Raw genomic sequence first — 19,483 nt, 5'->3', positions numbered from 1 at the left:
AGCTGTGGTTTTATTTTATATGTAAAAATAAAAGAGGGCCCTGTGCATAAGAGCAGCAATAAGCACATGTGGCAACTTACTTTAAGGTAAGCTGGGGCTCAGATCCAGCCCCGACCCTCCTAGCAAGAGCTTTTTATTGAAACTGGAAGAAACTTTGCAGGACTGACCAATTTTTCAGCTGCAATTTAACTAGACAAAACAAAGCAAGTGCCACACCTTATAAAAGGGAATTGGTGTTGAATCTTTAGGTCACAACCTCCTGAAGATTTGGGAAAAATCTTCTCCCATGCCTCTTCGCAAACTCACTGATCTTTGTCACTCAGCCACTACAACCCCCTTAAAAATAGTAAAATGTTTCCTATTGCATATAAAAGCTTAACATATGTCTTTTGTAGGAGGTTTTTCAACTTTTTTTTTTTTCTCTCCAATGAAATAAGAATGTTCTGCTTACTAGGCAGCATCCTTTTCTTTCTTAGAATTCATATAACAGACTGGCTAGGACACTGTGAACTTACCATGTCTCCTTCAGGTTAAAAACCTAGGAAATTTGGCTTTCAGCACATATGGGAACATAATGGAAAACATTTTTATTATGTTTCTCCTCTGGTTCCAAATCTTGTCTTAATTTAACTCCCGTGTCTGAAAACCAGAATTTTTGAATTTTTTCTTTTTAGTTTTTCAAACTGAACATAAATTTTCTTTTTCTCCAGAACTTGAGTAATGTTAATTTCTACTAAAAGAAGTTTGTAAATCTTTTACTATTAAATCAGAGCAAGATATTTCAAAATGCTTGAAACACACTGCTTCAAGTACCCCAGTCCACATTTTTAATCTCACTGTTTTTCCTTTTTTTTTTTTTTTTCCTTTCAAACGATCAATTTATGAGCTGCTGCTTTTTTGTCCCAGAGAAGAAGGTAAATGTTGAAATAATGATGGAATGGGAAAATGGTGAACTACCAGTTACAGATTATTGAGAGGAGCCCTTACTTTCTATACCCCAGCATTTTTTCCTGTCAGTGCAAAAGCTAATCCTTGAAAATCCACCACACTCTGGAGAGCAAGAGGTGCAGCTCTCAGACCTGCCAACTGAAGACGTTGCTATAGGTCAGAGTTGGCTTACTGAAATCCCTAAAAGAGCTGATGCAGACCCAGGCTCCCTGGAAGCATGATGCAGGGACCCATCTGGCCTTCAAAGTGTTTGATTCAAAAGTGCTAGAAGAGTTTTCCAAGGCAAAGCCTTTTAAGTGACATGAGCAAAATAAATGACCAATCCATTTTGGGTGGATGGAAGAAAAAAGATTCCAGAAAAACGTCCTTTGAATGATGATGGACAGCCACTGACAGCCATTTACAGCCCCTGCAGTGCATGCATGCAAGCTGATTTTTTGTAAGCTGGAAGTGCTTTGGGACTGAAAGGCTTTATTAGAAATGGAAAAGCTTATTTAAAGGCAGATCTGAGTCTGGTCTGTTAGTGATTCCTCTCCTACACAACCCTGAAGCTGAAACTGGGGTCGGGTGAGGAAACCAGGATTTCAGGTCCTAAAGCTATTTCTGAATTTCTCTGCTAGAAACAGCTCTCTGATGGTGCTTATCCTGATATGAAACAGGATTAACTTAACTGGAATCAACAGCAATGGATCCAGGTGGAATCAGAACTGAGCTCCTTAATCCTAACACATTTCATGCTGAAACACAAGGTAAGATCCCATTAGCCACGGTGGAAACAAGAAGGGGGGGCTAGTTTTTTTAATTCTTTTTGCCAAAACACAGTTCCACCCTTGTGTCATTGGTTCTGTATGCTTTGTTGAAGCATCCTCCAATACACCACAATTAAGTGCAAGGTGTCAATCATATCACATACAGCTCCAGATTTATGAAAGCTTATCTGTTTATTCCAAACAAGGTTTCCAGTTGTGATAATTAGGCAGAGCATCCATCTCCTCATCAGCTGAAGGCAAAAATACACCTTTAGCAATTTTTAACTCAATAACCCTAACTTCTTAGATGAGCCTCAGTGGACCAGCTTTTCTGCTGGCATAAGTCACCGTCACATCATCAGCTCCTATGGGGACAATTTGTTCCAGATTCCTTTAATTACCTTCTTCTGCCTGCTTGCTTGTCCAGTAATAATAATCCAATCCTGTCTGTCTGGTGCAGTAGCACGACAGACCTGTGGCTGTTCTGTATCACTGCAGACATTACACTTCATCCTTTGCACAGAATACAGATAATGCCTTGGTCTTACTTCTTGTTCCAGGGTGGATGGTTGGTGTAATTTAAGAATAGATTTATACACGAGACATTAAAACCCACTGCAGATAGCCGGATGCTGCTGTTGATAATTGCCAGGTGTATGAGAACTGCAGAACCAAGGTTGCCTGGAGCAAGAAACACTAATTTGTTACTTGTGTGGGAGACTGTACGCTTGCAGGATCTGCAGAGGTATAAGATCTGCATGCGTAAAGCAAAAAATCCCATAGAAGTTACCCTCGTAACACAGTCAAACAGAGATTATTTGGTTTTCAGAGGCGACGCAAATCCCTCAAGTTCTGGGAACAGTCTCACCACCGTCCCTGAAGAGGAGATATCAAAGTGCACAAACTGATCTTTCTCCTTGAACTCGTAAGGACAGCTGGCTCAGCAGAATGACAGACTCCACGAGGTGATGGCAGTCGACAGGCTGAAGCTCCAGCACTGCCTGTGTCTGTAAATGTAGCCACAAGAAGAATTTCTCAGTGGAAAGCCATTCATGGGAATGAGCTGTATTAGTGGGTCTGCAACTAATTAACTTGGTGACTTCATTTCTCCATACTTGTTCCTCTCCCGTGTTATACCCACCTCGCTAACCAGAGCATTGCACCTTTTATCTACTTACATAACGCCTTCTGTAACAGGGGTTTTATTTTTCCTGGGAACTCGAGGAGATATTCATAAACAATAATAAAGTGGAAGAAATGTGTTTTGAATAGCTTAGTGTTTTGTCACATGAAAATTCCTAAATAATGTGGTGGTAAATAATTATGTATATATGTTTGTTGACATTCACTGACTTCAAAGCAATTCACAATTAACTTAGCTAAACTTTCCAGCAACCGGTCTATACTCGCTGGCTTTTCTTAAATTTGTTTGGGAAATTGCAATCTATTCTTTGTGGTTACATTTGCATTTAAGCTCTTTTCTTCCACTGGCACTAATTAGTAGCCTGGTCATTAGTCCCAGATGAGACACAGAACAACAACAAAAAAAAGATGATGACTGAGGACTCAATTCAACATCGCTATATTCCCAGTTCAGGGTATAAGGCTTCTTGCTACTCTTTGGGTTTCTACTGAATTGTGTACTAAGGTCCTTATGTCCTCAGTAAATGGTTGTTCCCAAGAATCTTGGAAAGACAGGAATTGAGGCTGCATAACATTCAACAGAGCAACATATGGATGCATCAGGCTCTACATTTTCAAGCCTAAAGGTCACCTCTGGAGCATACTGTTGGGCTATTGCAGCAAACCACTCACCTTGCTCTTTGTCTAAGCAAGTAATTGTGGTCACAGAGCCACATCCATCAACATTTAATAAAACATTTGCCTTTATCTCCTAGCTCATTTCTGTGGCTTTCTAACCTACTGTTTAAATTTCCCAGCCTTGCTCCTGTAGCTAAGCCAATCAGGTACATGATGATCTCGGACCAGACTCTTTTCTCTGGCTACAACTGGTGCAAAATAACTCATCAGTGGGAATAAGATGGAGAGCAGCCACGTCCCTTCTCAGCACAGCCCGCATGGCTGGAGAGGGCAACCAAGTGCGGCAAGGCTGGCAGAGTTCTGCACCATTAATTCCCTAGGAGCATAATTCAGCACAGCTCCCAAGATGTTTTAACTACACGCAGAACCTAAGAGCATTAACAGTTTCAAGTGGCAATGAGGTGATGTTGGGCAGATTTAAATACACACAGTTTGGTTCTGGACTATATTCCTTTTAAAAATAGGAGGAGGTTGCAAAATACAACAATCACAGAAGCCTCTTATAGTCCCATCCCCACTTCTGTTATGAATAATCGTGTGGCAAGATAAGTGGGTGAAGTATTACAAGATGACGTTTCTGTCGACCGTGATTATAAACAACAACAGAAAAGAAATGTAAGAGCTCTTGGTTAATTTTTCCCATTAGAAAACCACTTGGTATTTCAAATGAAACTGCCAGGGAAATGCTTGTTTTAAAGTTCCACTGATGTAGCTACAAATCATCTCGTTTGTAAATATTGGTTATTGGTGGTGGGAAGGGGATGCAGGGGAGGGAGGGATTTTGTTTACTTTACGTGCTGCACATCCAGCCTGGTCAAGGGCCCTGGCGCAGCGGTTTTCTTGCTGACACACTGTCCGCTTACATCAGCTGCAAGACGCCCACTGGGGCAGGGTCCCAGTGGGAGAGAGGATGCCGGCTCCGGGCTGTGTTGTGACCGTGATTCTCAAGCACTGGTATGTACGAGGCTGCAATGGTGTCTGTGTGAATTTGCTGTTCACTGCTGCTGTTGTTTAACAGAAAGAAAACATGCATTAGCCGTAATAACACTCTGGGAATATTTAATCCCAAGAGGGGTGAAGGGATAGGGCCGTGTATTTATTTGTTTTAGGCTTTTGTAAAATGTCTATGGTAAAAAACATCTGGATTGTTGAATAGAGAGAGCCAGACGCTGACAGAAATGGGCCTGAGATACCAGCCATTCTTATAACCCGCAGAGAAATGGGCAAATGAAAATCTGATCCACAAACAACAATTAACAAAGGACGTAGGCTAAAATGACCTAGGGCTGCCTGTTCTGCTTTGGAAGGCACATGCCTGGTGCTCTATTACACTACCTACAATTTTTTAACACTCTGGGGCATATGGGATCTCTAAACTGGACACCAATTTTATTCTCCTGAATCCGGAGGCAATAATATAAAGGAAGCTTGGAAGAATTCAGATAACTCCTTGTGTCTCCAAGACTTTAGCCAAAGAATTCCTGGGCCTGCAATGTAAAAGTGAGCTCAGAGCTGTTTTGACACGGTCAAGATGAAATTCTGCGTGTGTTAAATTCAAACCTGCAAGAAGGTGTTTAACGCAGAAGGGGATGTTCTGCTTGGGAATGCAGGAATTGAAAGTCTGCCAGAAATAAGCTGCCATTTATCTGCATTCAAGGTCATGATACAAAAAGGATCTCTTCCAAGCTCCACGTTTAAGCAGCAGACAGGGTAAGATGTTCATCCCAGACGACAGGATGTTTTCTTTTCTCTTCTCCTGATGATGTATTCGGCATCAAAAAGGGCTGGGGTATTTAATCAGTGCCTTCCAGTAATCCTGGCTAATGCTTTTCCCTAATTACTAGGCAATGGGAAAAGTCAGAGAGACCTTGAGGTTTCAGACTTAGACCAGACTCAAAAATTGGACAAGAATTAAAACCAAAGGCAGTTAAGGAAATGGTCCAAGGCTCATTCATTAACTACCACTTGATTGGACTAGGCTTTACTGGGGCAATTATTATCTTTGCAGAGGTCCAACAGAGGAATCACAAACTACTGAAACCACATCTAACTCCTAACATACGGGGTCATACAGCCCTTATATACCTTTCATTTGCAGAAGGGATGGATGAAGGGCAGATGGGTAAAGTGTAAATATAAGTTTCAGAGGAATAAATAGGTTCAGCAGGCCTGAAATCCTGGGAGCCTTCCACTGGGGTGTCTGGTTTTCATATTCAGGATTGCTTGGATTGCATGCCTATAGCTCATTAGCTGCTTTGTGGATCAAGTTAAAAAGCGTATTGTTTTCAGAGCAAACTATAAAATTAGCGATGCTGTATAAAAGGAAATAACTCAAATTGGACCTTTGTCCTTGATGTCCTAACTGTAAAGAGAATGCTGCCTTTTGCAAACCCAAAGCAAGCAGTGATAAGGGAGGGAAGGCCCTTTAATCCTCAGTCCAGGCAACTAGACAAATTAAAAATGGCAAATCTTCTGACGGCTTTGTTTTAAGGATCTTAACCTGCAGTCACTGCCTGGTCTTTTAACCAATGCTATCTTGAAGTAACAAGTTCTATAGGATTAACAAACTTTACTCTTACATTTTATTCCCTTTGGTTTGAGAATGCTTGTAACCAAAGTACTCACTTGTCCCTATCCTAAACTACAAACCACAGATGAAATAGGCCAAGTGAGACAGAAAAACTGACTCGTTCTTATGGCACTGCTCTGGACTCCTAAGGTAGCTCAGTCCACCGGGTGGCCAGTCAAGGTCATCCTGAGGGGCCTAATTTATACGACTGTGTGCTGTATCACAGACTGAAGTGTTTGCAGAATAAATACCTTCAGGAATAGACAATAGTTCAGATATAATTCAGATTTTTATTCAGACTGTACTTGGGAAGGTGTTTGTACGAGACTGTGCCCAAATGATACCTATAAATTCCTGTTTAATAAGTTCCCTTCTGCTACCACTGGATCCACTGATTTGCCTAACTACTGCAAAAGATATTTCCACAGACACAAGCATAAAATAGCTCTTGATTTTAAGAGGCAACAGATTACAGGAGGTCCATGTCATGACATGTGTCTAAGGACAGAGGTTTTCAGAGAAGCATGGTCAATTTTTGAAGAGGGAGTGATTCAAGGTGGATGCTTTAGCCTGATATTGGATAATCTCTCACCTTTTAGTAGAAATTTTTCAGTCGAAGTTAATCCACAGTGACTGCAAAGGACATCATCAGACAAATGACACGATAAGGATGCACCTTTGCTGTTACAAGTCAGGAGGATTCAACACAAGAGGGCGACTAATGGGTCATGTAGGCTAGGAATTTGAATATTCACCTCTGATGTAAACAGCATAGGTTCAAGTTTTTTGTGTTTCAGGCAAAAGAGGGATTTAAATGTGGGTTCTCTACATCCCAGGTGATGTAATCACTGAGTTATTTTCTTATTTTGGAATCTCTCAGCTTTTTCCATGAAACACGTCAAAATATTTGTTTTATCCTGTTGCGAAACACAAAAAGTTCAAAATCTTAAAAAATTTTGCAGAACGGGAAAGCTATTTCCTTCTCAGCTCCATTTCTACATGTGCTTTGTGTATCCAGATATACATCTGAAAGGGGGATCTTAGCACTGAGGCTGGTTATAGTCAGACAAGAAGCACTGTTCAGGGCCATCCACATTTATCCTTTTTCAGTAATTCCAGATCTCCTTGGTTTAGCTTACAAATCAGATAGCAATTGCATCACATCCTCTCCGTCAGAGCAATCATTGCCCAAGCAGAACAGCCGTCTTTCCATCTCTATTGTTACTAAATGAGAGTGTTTGATGATCAAAACTTTGCTGATGCTGTTTGTCGGAGAGCCATGAACTAGAACAGCCTTGAGGGGTTCTCTCTCAAGTGGAGCTGGCTTCGCAGGGCGAATGGGAGTGAAAGCTGCTTTTGAGAAGGGAGGCCTTGACCTTGCAAATACAGAAGCAGGCAAGTAGCTCTTCTCCTACAGCCAGCCAGCCAGCTGTTGGGCAGAGACCACTGTCCATCAGATGTGAGCACCAGTGCACAATTGTTTCCTTGTGTTTTTCTGTCTGCTTCTCTCTGTCTGCCATCCATTGTTGCAGCTAAACTCCCTGGCATGGAGGCTGCTGCTTTGATTTATGTTCCTACAATATACAGCACTTCGAATTCATGCTCTGCAGTGAGAACGTGTAAAAGCAGGCAATGTAAAAAATAAATATTGACGCAGTGGATATCCTGCAGAAACTCACAGTACCACTCACATAAATAAAGCTCCCGATGTGCTCTGAGTGTCTCAAACATAAAGGTGTAACAGAGAGCAGGTGGTGTCTCTTGAGAAGATGCCGTTGTGTGTCATCGCTTCCTGTCAGTTTAGTTGCTGTAATGTCACTGAGAAGGAGATGGGAAACAAACACTTGTCTATGCATAGTAGGTAAAATGTAACAGGCAAGATGTAGGGCAGATCAACAACCAGACTTCTTGGAAAGGTTTGCCAGCTCTCAAAAGTCTACAGGTAGCATCACAGTAAGTGAAGAAATGCTCTTACACAATCTACTTCTATTTTGCCACAGCTCCAGTATTATTTTTTTTAGGAAAGGCACATAAAGACCTAAAATCTGAATGCTGTTCTTCTAATCGAACCACCTGGTTATACTATTCCTAACTCTGCTCTTTCTTTTGGCCAAGTTAGTAACCAAAACCTTTGTGAGCAATGCTGATGGGTACTGCTATGATGGGCCCTGATCCATTCTCTACGCTTGACTTGGGACATTATACTTTAAAATCAGTAGATCATTACAAATTCTACACATTCAATAATTGGTTTGTGATTATTTTTAGCCCCTTGGGCTCTTTTTAGGTTTCAATTAAGTGCCAGTAGGTAATTAGCTCACAGATAAAGTCAGCTGCTAGGGCCGATAAGTGAAAAAAACATATGTTGAATCCTGAATGAATGGAAAGCTTTTTCCTCGGCAGATACTTTTGGGGGACTCTTTTTTTTTAAGGTCAACATTTTGTGCTCCTATTATGGGAGAAAAGCTTTGAAAACATAAACTAATTTTATGATGTATCTTCTCTGCTCCTCATTCTGTACTCAGAAGGAAGAAACACACATATGCAAGTGTATGTAAAAGCAATCATGATAGCTCTATACCAAAACCTTTTTTTAAAACCTTAAGTAAATGTTTAAAGAGTTCCAGAGCTGAACAACTCCAAAATCAAATTTACAACTTCCCTTCCTCAAAGCCAAAGGAAGTGGGGAATTCTTTACAAGCTCTGTTTGACAGAGTAGAATATTTCAGCTTCTCTTAGGACATATTCCAGGAGGTCATTTTGACTGCTAATAATTTCAGCCATATTTTTTATTACACTTCCATTTATAAGTGGTTTGCAAAAGGTTAATAACTGAAGATGAGCCCGCTAAAGATAGCAATATATATCACAGGTTAAGAACACGTCCCTTCAAGATATTATTTACGATCATAAACACGTTGCTGGAAGCATTGCTAGCTGGTGCAGATAATTAATTGCCCTACAGGATTAAGTCATTAAAAGTAGTCAATCAACTGTCAGCATTCCTTTAACTCTATGAGCCATGTGCAAGTGGAGCATAAATTCTCCATATTACCAAGTTCTGGATGACAAACACCCATTGTAAGTATTGAGCCTGCAGAGGCTCACAAAGATACGATATGAATTGTTGTGTTTTTGTAACTCCAAATAACCGAGCTGTGATAGCAGTGTTAGAGGCTGGGACTGGATAAGATACTAAGGAGATGCGGCACAAGGAGCATCCATAACAGAGCACGCAATCAAGTGCAATCAGAGAACGCAAGCAAGCAACCCTGAAGCAATACATATGAATCAAGGTTTGCAGATATATAATCCATCAAAAATACGAAGTATGAAAGACATTATTTAAACCTAGTTCCCCTGTGAAAACAGCACATAATTGTACAGTACATCTTCTTTCTTTTTTTCTTTTGGTAGCAAACAGAACCAATTCCTAGTGGATAGGAGATAAAGCACATAAAAAGAGAAATAAATTTTGAAACGAAATAGTCTCCTAGGCCTGCTGGAAATTATGGAATCAGATGTTGGTCTGGTTCTGGCAAGGATTTCTTTTCCTACAGCCATAGCTTTGGTAAATTTCATACCACACCTTTTTATTGCGCTCAGGCCTCTCTTAGGTTCTCAGCCTGCTTTTCCATCCTGGGGCTTTTTAAACTATGCCTTTAGTGGAGTCTTCTATGGTCTTATTTGATCTGAAATGGCGGAGTAGAGCAGCAGTAGCTGCAATGAATCATCCAACTCTTGGGAAGCAGAGCAAAATCTGTCTTTAAATACATCATCTCGCACTGCAAAGCCTTCCTGGAGAAGCCTAGTATCTTCCCAAGAAAAGCTCTGACTTGGGAACCTGGCTCTGAGTGTTTGGACACTAACCAGGTTTCAATATTACTATGAACTTCATAGAAAAGGCTTTGTCCCCACCTTTACAAGAACTTTTGTTTGGAGGACACAGAGTAAGCTCCTGCTGTAAAGCTTGGCTCTGATAACTCCCTGATAACTGGGGCCTTTTAACTATGCAGTAAGATCTCTCAAGAGTTGGCATCTTCAATAAGAACCAAGTATATTTAAGAATAACACTGAAAGCTGAAGTTTAGTTATGTGGTTTAGGCCTTACTGGCATCATTATTCACTGAGTTTTACAAGACAAATGTCACCGATCAGTCAAACCAGATGGAGGACACAAAACCAGCAGATCAATGACAGAAGGAAGGAGAACCCCTTGGTCTCCAGGCAAATCCGTAGAGTAGTTTAATACAAGGATTTTTTAGTCTACAGAGTACTATTTATTAAGAAATCGATTCACAAATTTACACATGGCCCCATTACGCTGGAAAAAAAAATTTAAATACTCAGATCTTTTGCAAGTGTGTGTAAAAATATTCTACCACCTACAGTGAAGAAAGCTAAGACTTCAGTAGACTTAAAATAAACAAGACAGCAAGAGAACATCTCACAGACTTCGTTCCAACTACATGCCTCTATCTGAAATATCCATTGCTTTTAAAACCATTGCAAATAAAATAGAAGTTTTATAGCCATGCAAATAAATGTAAACGTCAAACATATTTTATTGTCTGTCTTTTAGGTTTGCAATAAATTATAGTGAGTAGAACCCAGGCCTTTAATGAGAATGGTGACTTCTCTCAGATACCCAATAACTTACCCATCTGTACGGTTGCAACATGTGCACTCTCAGCAATTTTGCACACTTTGGGTCTGAAGACATCTGATGTGTTTGAATCACACACAGCAATTACTAAACAATGCTGTAGCATTCATTAATGTACTCCAGAGACTGCATCTTACTCAGGTAGATGGAGAAAAGAGGGACGGATGCTCAGCTAGCAATCCAGCTACAGGCAGGGCCACTGAATGGTGAAGTCATGGTGTTTCCTACATATGGCTCCAATTAATGAGTAGGGACAGCTACAGAGACTCAAGCTGAAGGCACGTTAGAGCAGATATGCTTCTGGTACAGCTCAGCTGCTCAGTGAGTTTATAAGCAAGCAAAGAAAGGTGGGAGAAGGAGCACTGACCTGTGCCAAAAAGCCAACTGTGGCTATTTGGTAGCAGCTCTGCGGGGAGTTGAGTCATCCATGCAGTCAAGTAGGAATGCTAAACAGAAGGACAGATGAATGGAAGGGCCCACACCACTACACGAGAATAAACCATTGCTACTTACAAATTAAAGCTTTGAGTCTTTGCTTGGAGCAAGCAGAACTCTTGAATCTCAGGCCGTTTGAAGCTCTTTAAATTTAAGACGTTGAGGCAAGAACAATGTGGAAGCGTTAGCAGTGCTTTATCCCATTCAATCCTAAAGAGTCAACATCTGTTCAGAGGTTGGTTTTGTCCTTTGGGTATACTGCTACTTTTAGGGAAATTAATGTTATGTCTCTCTGGAGAAAAGAACACACACACTGTCAAGGGAATATTGTTTAATTCCAGCTAATGCATTGGGCTGGTGTCTTTTCTTGTTAACATGGCGTTAAGAGGTTGGATCACGCAGGCAGGCTGCCTAAAAGACATCTTGGTAGAGCAGCAAGATCCCACACAGATCCTCTTCACTATATTCCATTACATCAAAAGGAGCTTATCCAACTCATGAAAACGAGCTTGTCCAACTCACAGCTCCTGAGCAGAACACAACACAGTCAATGGATAAAGTGAGGAGGAAAAGACAATGAAAAAAAAGGAAACGACTTCACTGGTGATCTTACTTACTCCTTTCAAATGACAACGAAAGCTACAATTTTACGTCAACTGTAGGGATTGAAAATAGTCTCAAACTTTGGATATTATGAGCTTTTGAAAAGGCAACAGCAAAACCAATTACTTTATATTTCTTTGGCCAACTGGTTTAGTAGGCCTTTGAAGGAGAATCTGATTTTGTAATTAAAGCTGGCTCTAATAATAATGTGGGATAACATGTCCTATCACCCTCCCTTAAAGCTCCGTGTTTAGGAAAAGGGAAGATAAACATTTCCTTGCATGGTATCCTGCGTCCAGCCCTACAAACACGCAAGCAGAACCTCCAAAACACCAAATCTGTGTTTTCACTAGCAAAACGCAAGAGAACATTTAGAAAACTGCATTAGCTATCTACAGTTCACAACCAGAGATAAAACCCTTGCAAAGAGAAGGTAGTTTTATAAGCATTATCTCATTGATTTCAAGGCTGTATGGGATTCAGGGGTGTGCTGCCATCTTTTACAGAACACATGCAGTGAGGATGGCACAAGTTTCAAACCTCCCCGGTTTCAGGAAAGGAAACAATTTCTATATATCTTCATTTCTTGGGAAAGAAGGTGGATTCACACATATATTAATAGCAGTTACCACTTGGCAATCAAAAACAACTTCAGATTATGTTAAAAAAATTAATCTAATTCTTCAAATGTCTGACTGTAGCAATTTCCTGGCAGTGCATGCAGCAATCATTACATACACATTTATAGTAAATCTGTGCCTGCTCTAGTCCTAATCTAAAACTGATGGGCAGAATTATTTTTAGTTTAACCTTGGTATTTTGCTAAAAGGAATGCAAATGTCATTGCTAAACGAGAAAAAAAAAAAAAAAAAGAGAGAGAGAGAGAGAGAGAGAGAGGGAGACAGAAATAACAACTTGGTGGAAAATTAAAGCACAGAGTTGACTATGACCCCAGCAATTAGACATACATGGGTAATTGATCTTTAGTTGCCTGGGTTCTAATGTCAGAAAAGTGACGTTTTTGACTCTCCCATAATGAAGCCTTAATGCGGGTAACGTTCCCTCAGCCCAGATAGGAATCACCAGGGCAGACATTTAAAACAAACTGCATTTTTGTTTACATGGACTTTAGATCTACTACTAGAGTACTATTATTCTATTCATTTCCTTCCTGCCTTCCACCCAGCTAATTTACTTGCTATACAGTAAGTATTTGCTTCCAGTTCCAACACAGCAGTGACCAAGTCCATTTTGCCACCATGAGGAAACCTGCCCACAGTAAATCCATGTCCTAGATGAACAGCAATGCCCTTTCCAATATCAGGTCAGGATATATATGCATGTGTAATCTTGTGGGTATGTTAGCCTTTTTCCCCATCTTATTCTTTGTAGGGTTAATGGACTCGATCCCCCTTATTGCTTTCTGACTTCAGTACTCATTTACACCAGTGTAACAGGATTCAAGCGCACTTTCCTATATTCATTTTGTCCTGATAATAATGAGTGAATTCTGTTTACAAGCGTAGCATGAAGTCCAAAAAACAGCTAGTTTATATAGCCAGGCATACCCTTGAAGATTCTCTTCGATCCTTGTTTTTTAAATGTCTGTAAACAGCCACAGAAATACCCTACTGTTTAATATGGGTTTAGACAGATAAACATTACATTACAGTGATTAAACAATACATTAACTGGAAGCTAGTAACTATGCTATAAGTTAAAGCTATAGCACAAGTCATACCCAAGCACAAGAAATTCAGACTCTGAACTTTAACCTGAGCTAACGTTGCAGCTTTGTTCATGGTGCGGGACCAGAGACCTCCACGGCTCCCTTCCCACCTGAATAACTCTGTGCTCCTCAGCAAAGGATGCTCTGAAATACCTGATAACATCTTTGAATTTTAAAACAAAGCTTTGGTCCTGCATTAGGATTCTTCAGTCACCACCACTGCCACCCCAATTTTCACAAAAACAAAACAAAATAAAAGCAACCAAACAAAACAAACATCTTTTCCCTTAATTTAAAATGTCTCTTTTTTTTTTTTTTTTTTTTTTTTTTTTTCCAAGGGAAATCTAATAAAAAACATGTTTCACTGACTAAACAGAGAACTCTGGTGTGTAAACAATGGAGATTCTTGTGTGAAAGTCAATTTTATCTGGCTTCAAGTAATTCCGCAGGGATAAAATTAGAAAGACCTATACACGGCTTAGGACTTGCAGTTGGTGGGATGAATACTGATGTCAGTGTTAGTAACAGCCATCACAGAACAGGAACCACAGCAATTTCCTGGCCTTTTTCTTTTTCCAGGACTCAGAGGTCTGACAGTCGCTCACAGACTACATCACCAACGGATCTGCTCTCGGAGGTGCAGGTGGAACAATTTACATGAGTAGGACGCCTGCACCTAATGCCAGCTGTCAGCCACGGTGCTGAGCAGCGATGCGTGACCATGTCCGATCTGCGACTCCATGTGCGTAGTTCAAGAAAAGCTTTGAATCTGCAAATCAAATGAATGACTGTTTTCCCCTTAATACTACCAGTATAGAACAGTATATCCCTCCCCGTTTCTCTCTGTCTCTTCCTCAACAAACCTCCACCAGCTGCATTTTTGAGACTTAGTTTAGGTGAGAATGTATGGTCTGGTTTTCAGCTGGTGTAAATCCGGTTTTGCTGGCTTCACTGGAGCAAAGCTGATTTACATGGGCTGATGACCTGTCTGTATATATATTAAGGTACATTTATCCAGCAAATCTGTCCACGATGCTTTCTATTCCTTATTCACTCAAACTCAGCTGGCTCTTTGAGGCTGGAATTGCACTCATCTCCCTTCTGTGTTGTGTCTCTCATAAATGAGCCAGTTGGAAAGCACACTGTCCACCCTGCAGGAAGATTACGCTCCAAGGTTATATATTACAGCACGATGGGTGAGCTCCTGAAGGCTTCAGAGTGCAGGATCAGACCAGACAACAAAACAAAATATCTCAGAAGCCTGGTTGTTAAAGCACAGCAAGAATATCAGCACTACTAGAGAAATGCTGGACAGAGACACACAAATAAAGATTTTGCATCTGTTTGAGCTCTACATATAGGGGCAGGGATGAGATAGCTGAATGCAGGGGTTTCTAATTAAAGTTTTTCATCTCCAGACTCCAGCTCTGAATTCTCTTCTCCTCCTTTAACTCTCCAACTGGGAAATTGCTGCAGCTCATTGCACACTTCAGTAAAGAATTTGTCCCGGATCTAGACATAAAGATTTTGGCCATTTCTTCCACAAATAGAACGAGGGCCCCTTGCCCAGACACAGGACGTGGATCCATGAGCCATAAACTCTTTCCCTTGCCCCGTTAGTCCACCTCCTCTATCCACACACAGAAAGTTTGCTGAAAACAGGAGGCTGAAGGAATAACTACGAGAACACATGAAGAAACAGCCGCAATCATTTCAGCCTCATTTGTGCTGGTAGCATAAAAGCACCTGCTCCTATCCTTAGAAAGACATCTTCTCAGATAAATGAAACTGTGGATGTCTCTTAACCTCTAAGCTGACCTAACAAGCCAAGGAATTGCCCCCTTGAGTCCTGACGTCAAGGCCTTTTCTATTCACATTCTTTCGTATTTAATATCAGTGGATACCACAGGGTCCACTGCAGTTCCACAAGTACTGCTCTTTTATTTATTGCATTTCAAAATTACCTAAGCAAGCTTCATTTGATCTATATCTAAACTTTGTTTTCCTAATGTGGGAGGCTAGATCTCTTCCCCAGCTTATTTCATAATTTCGAATCCTAATTCATCCCCATCCTCTGGGAGGAATGCATTTTTTGCAATACCTATGTTGTAACTTTCTAGAGCACATGCTTCTAATTTGAGCATTATTTTCCAAAGCTCCTAGCACTTAACCACAAAAGTTCTTCATTTATTTTCCTTTTTATTCTCTATTTAATTCATCCTCTCTTTATTTTATGCTTTGGATCATCTTTATATCTCACACTATGGCCTCTAGTATAAAAGCTTTTTGTTTCAACTAAGTACTTAAAACCCCCAGGGAAGGACAGAAATTATATGGGGGGAATTAGGCAGGACTACCCTTTCCTCTCCTCATTTACTTCCCAGTTTTCACCCTCTCCCAACCCCAAACTCTAAAGCAAAACAAAAACTTCTGAAGAGCTCTACCAGCTTCAAACCAGCATTTGAAGGGGAAAAAATGTATCAGAATCTACTTGCTGACACTAATTTTCTAAGTGACTTTGGCTAAGTCATCTTCCCTGCACTTCAGTGCCCATTGGAAATGGGAAAGTTTTGTCCTTGTCAGCCTAAATATACTGGGCTGGGTGGCAAAGATCCTTAGGCAAAAGATATTTTATTCCTCAAAGTTATGAGGCCCCTCTATTAGCAGGTGTAGATTAGGAGCTGCCAGAGTGGACGATGAATAATGAGACATGATTTTGATGCATTTCTAGCCTGAACAAGGTAAACCATTGTGAATCTTCAGACGTGAGGTTCCAGAAGGCTTGTGGTATGAATGCCACGCTAACTGTGCCAACTCCATAGCACATTTGCATTTAAAGCAGAGCAAGGTCCCAGGAGAGATGCAGAAAGAGAGGGAAAGCCTGAGGACCCCAGAGCCAAAACCTCCACTGTTCCACCAAGACATGACAGGGGGCCAGAAGCTTCTCTCTCCCTCTCTCTCTGCCTCACCCACACCACTGCAAACATCTGAGCTTCCTAAGTCCAGTCTATCCCTTTCAACACAGAAAGGGATACCCCATTTCTGAGTTCATACTGCAGAAAAAGACGCATTTTCATCAGCTCTGCCAGCCCCTGTGAGCACTAACTCTAAGATTCAGCCAATAACTTTCCCTGGGTAACTACAACTCAAATCTCTTCTTCAGCTGTGAATATTTTGGGGCCAGTTCTTAAGTTACTGAAGACTACAGGCAGTTTGCCATCAACCAAAAGTTGGCTTTGATATTCTTTACCATCCACGCTGCTTACAAGGGGGATGTGTGAAAAATTGGCAGTTTATTCAAAAGCTGAGCCACGTGCTCTCTCTGTGGGGCATTTGCTCAAAGGGGATGAGACAGTTTAGGAACAGCAATCACAAGGGTTTACTTCAGCTGTCCCAAAGCAATTTCTATGTGTGCTAAATTATGGAGCAGTTTCTACCCCCTTCATGCTCCGTGCAAGGGATGTGATTAGGGTCAAGGGAGTAATAAGCTCTGGTTGTAGAGTGCTTCACAGGGCTCTGTGTAGTGGCCAGGAAGCACTGAATAACAATACAAGAGTGTACAATACCCTCAAAACTTTTGTTTTACTGCATTGCCCAATATCTAGGCCCAGCAAGTCCTACAGTTATTGCTCTGGGAGGGTACCTAGTAAATCCTAAAGCGCAGTGGGGTGTTGAGCAAATTTTCTTGGTCTAGCACACAAAAGATTGCACAGAAGTGCAGTGAAATGGCTGCTTCAGGCTTGGACACACCTTGCTAATAAACAAGCTGGGAGAAAAGCTTGGGTGGCTACAATGAGGCTCCCCAGCTGTATCCATCTCATGGCACCGTGGCTCTGCAGAGTTAGTACAAACTTAACCTCGGTCCTACTTGTGCCTGCAGAGGACAGGACATTCTCATTTCCATACACAGCAGTGCAAGTGTTTGCTTTTCCTTTGGAAAACAAAAACCAACAAAAACAACAAACAGCAAACTAACAAAAAATAGAACAATAAAACAAATGAATTACAGCATACTTTAGTTGGCTTCCAATAACAAACATGATGCCGTTCGAATGAATACGATTCCCTCTCCAAGTCTGTATTTCCCTGGTATGTAAATCATAACAAGATGGAGAATCCTGGGCCTGTAGATTTACGATGAAGCCTGCGTTTTGCTACTTTGCATTTTAAGATGTGATTTCAGCATTGCCACTTGTATGGGCTTTAGCTTTCAGCTAGGGTATCTGTGCATAACCAGCCTTCTCAGAGGTACGGGCCAGAAGGTAGCATTTCCCTGAAAGTTTCTGGTACAAAACAATAGTTTGGACAATTCAACGAACTGCCTGGCCAAAAGGTTCACAAATCCCTCCTCCTCTTACACAAGCTCTTTCCTTTAAAGCTTGTCACTTTATCTGTTGTCATAGTAAAGACTCAAAGTTATAAGCTCTGAGTCAGACAGCTTATTAATAACAAGTGAAGGACAGTACAGAACAGATTTCATTAGGAAGATTCCATTTAGCAAACAGAGTAAGATGCCAGGGTCCCAGAGGGCGTATTTAGACCATGCTGGAAAATATACTATCCCCCTGTACCATCACAGGCCAGCTCAGCTGAAACCAGAGCAATGTTTGCCTACAGGAATGGAAGGTACACTGGTGTAGGTGTCCCAAAGCTCAATTAGCTATCTGCAGCCCAATCTAAATGGTACTGTTGTGGTGTCAGCCACAACACACAAGAGCTTTGAATAGGGAGATGGTACCTGAAAGAAAAATAAACTGCTTGCACCAACCTAAAAAAAAAATAAAAAGTCCAATCAAACTACACCCTTTTCTTCGTCATAGCCAAGGGAGAGGTCTTCTTGGACTCAAGGAACAAGAAATGTATTACCCCAAGTTTATTTAGGGACGGGATGCAACCAGAATCTGTACAACGGGTACACAGTAGGACCCAAGCACTTTGGAAAGTTTGATCTTCATTGAGATGCAAAAAGCACACACATTTTCCTGAAAATCCTTGCCTCATCCCCCACTGGGTCTGTTGAAAAAGCCAGTGGAACACTCCTGGTGTCATACTGGAATAAAAACAGTGGAGAATCAGTGCCAAGGTACAGCCACCACCAAAAAGATCTTGATAAGTGGCCCTGGTTTATGACTGTAGGACTATTAAATCTGCGAAAGGATGGGGCCTTAGACTGAAATCCATTTTAGTCCCAGCAGAGGTAAAACACCTACAGAAAGTCAGCAGGGTTGAAAGAGATTCTGCATGGCCACCACTCAAATTATACGGTCCGTTCACAGCACTTTCCCTGAAGCCATCTACTGCTATCAGTGACAAGAGTGGTTTAGTCAACTTTTACAGCTGCAGCCACAGGGTCCTGCTTGGAAGCTCTACCTTTCAGCTTTGGGTTGCTATTTTGGTCTCTGCTGTTTTGCCAAAGACAGCCCGAGTCACAGCAGGACAAAGCTAAGCAATTGCTTCTGTTCCTTGCAAGCCTCACAATCAATTACTGTGAATAATAACCTGTATTTCATTAAAACTCCATCCTGGTGTTACCAGAATCCATCCTGCCACTCACACAAGAGCTTGGGGGTAGAGGAGGAGGATTCATCCGACACTGTTCTGTCAGGGATTTAATCTTTGGATACAGCACATTAGATGGATTAGAGAAAAGACGCAGGCTATCCATATTTTTAAAGCCTGATGACCTTTAACAATGGGAAATAATAAGAGGAAAAACGTGAACCCTGACAAATTCATAACTACAGCACAGGGGAAAGGAATGTATTCTTCTAACATATGAAAAAACATTGCACGAAATATCTATTTTCTTTTCAGTCCCGTAGCTGTTATGAATTATATACAGTGTTATTTAGCCGTCATTTGTTCTTTAGCCTTTTTGTGGGCGACTACTTTGGCTATTCTACGCTTTTCTCTTTATCATTAATCCAGCAATTGTATGAAATACCACTTGTTTTGTCTCTTCA

General features: G+C 41.0%; 1 protein-coding gene across 2 annotated transcripts in view; it reads right to left on the bottom strand.

The window, feature by feature from the left end:
• The window catches only part of LOC311424452 (uncharacterized protein), a 184,351-nt gene that overhangs the window by 47,731 nt on the left and 117,137 nt on the right, over positions 1–19,483 (bottom strand). The window lies entirely within an intron of this gene.

Source organism: Aythya ferina, assembly GCF_964211825.1.
Source record: "Aythya ferina genome assembly, chromosome: 27".
Classification (NCBI taxonomy): Eukaryota; Metazoa; Chordata; class Aves; order Anseriformes; family Anatidae; genus Aythya; species Aythya ferina.
Note: the sequence above shows the minus strand (reverse complement) of the source record. Positions and strands in the feature narration are given on the sequence as shown.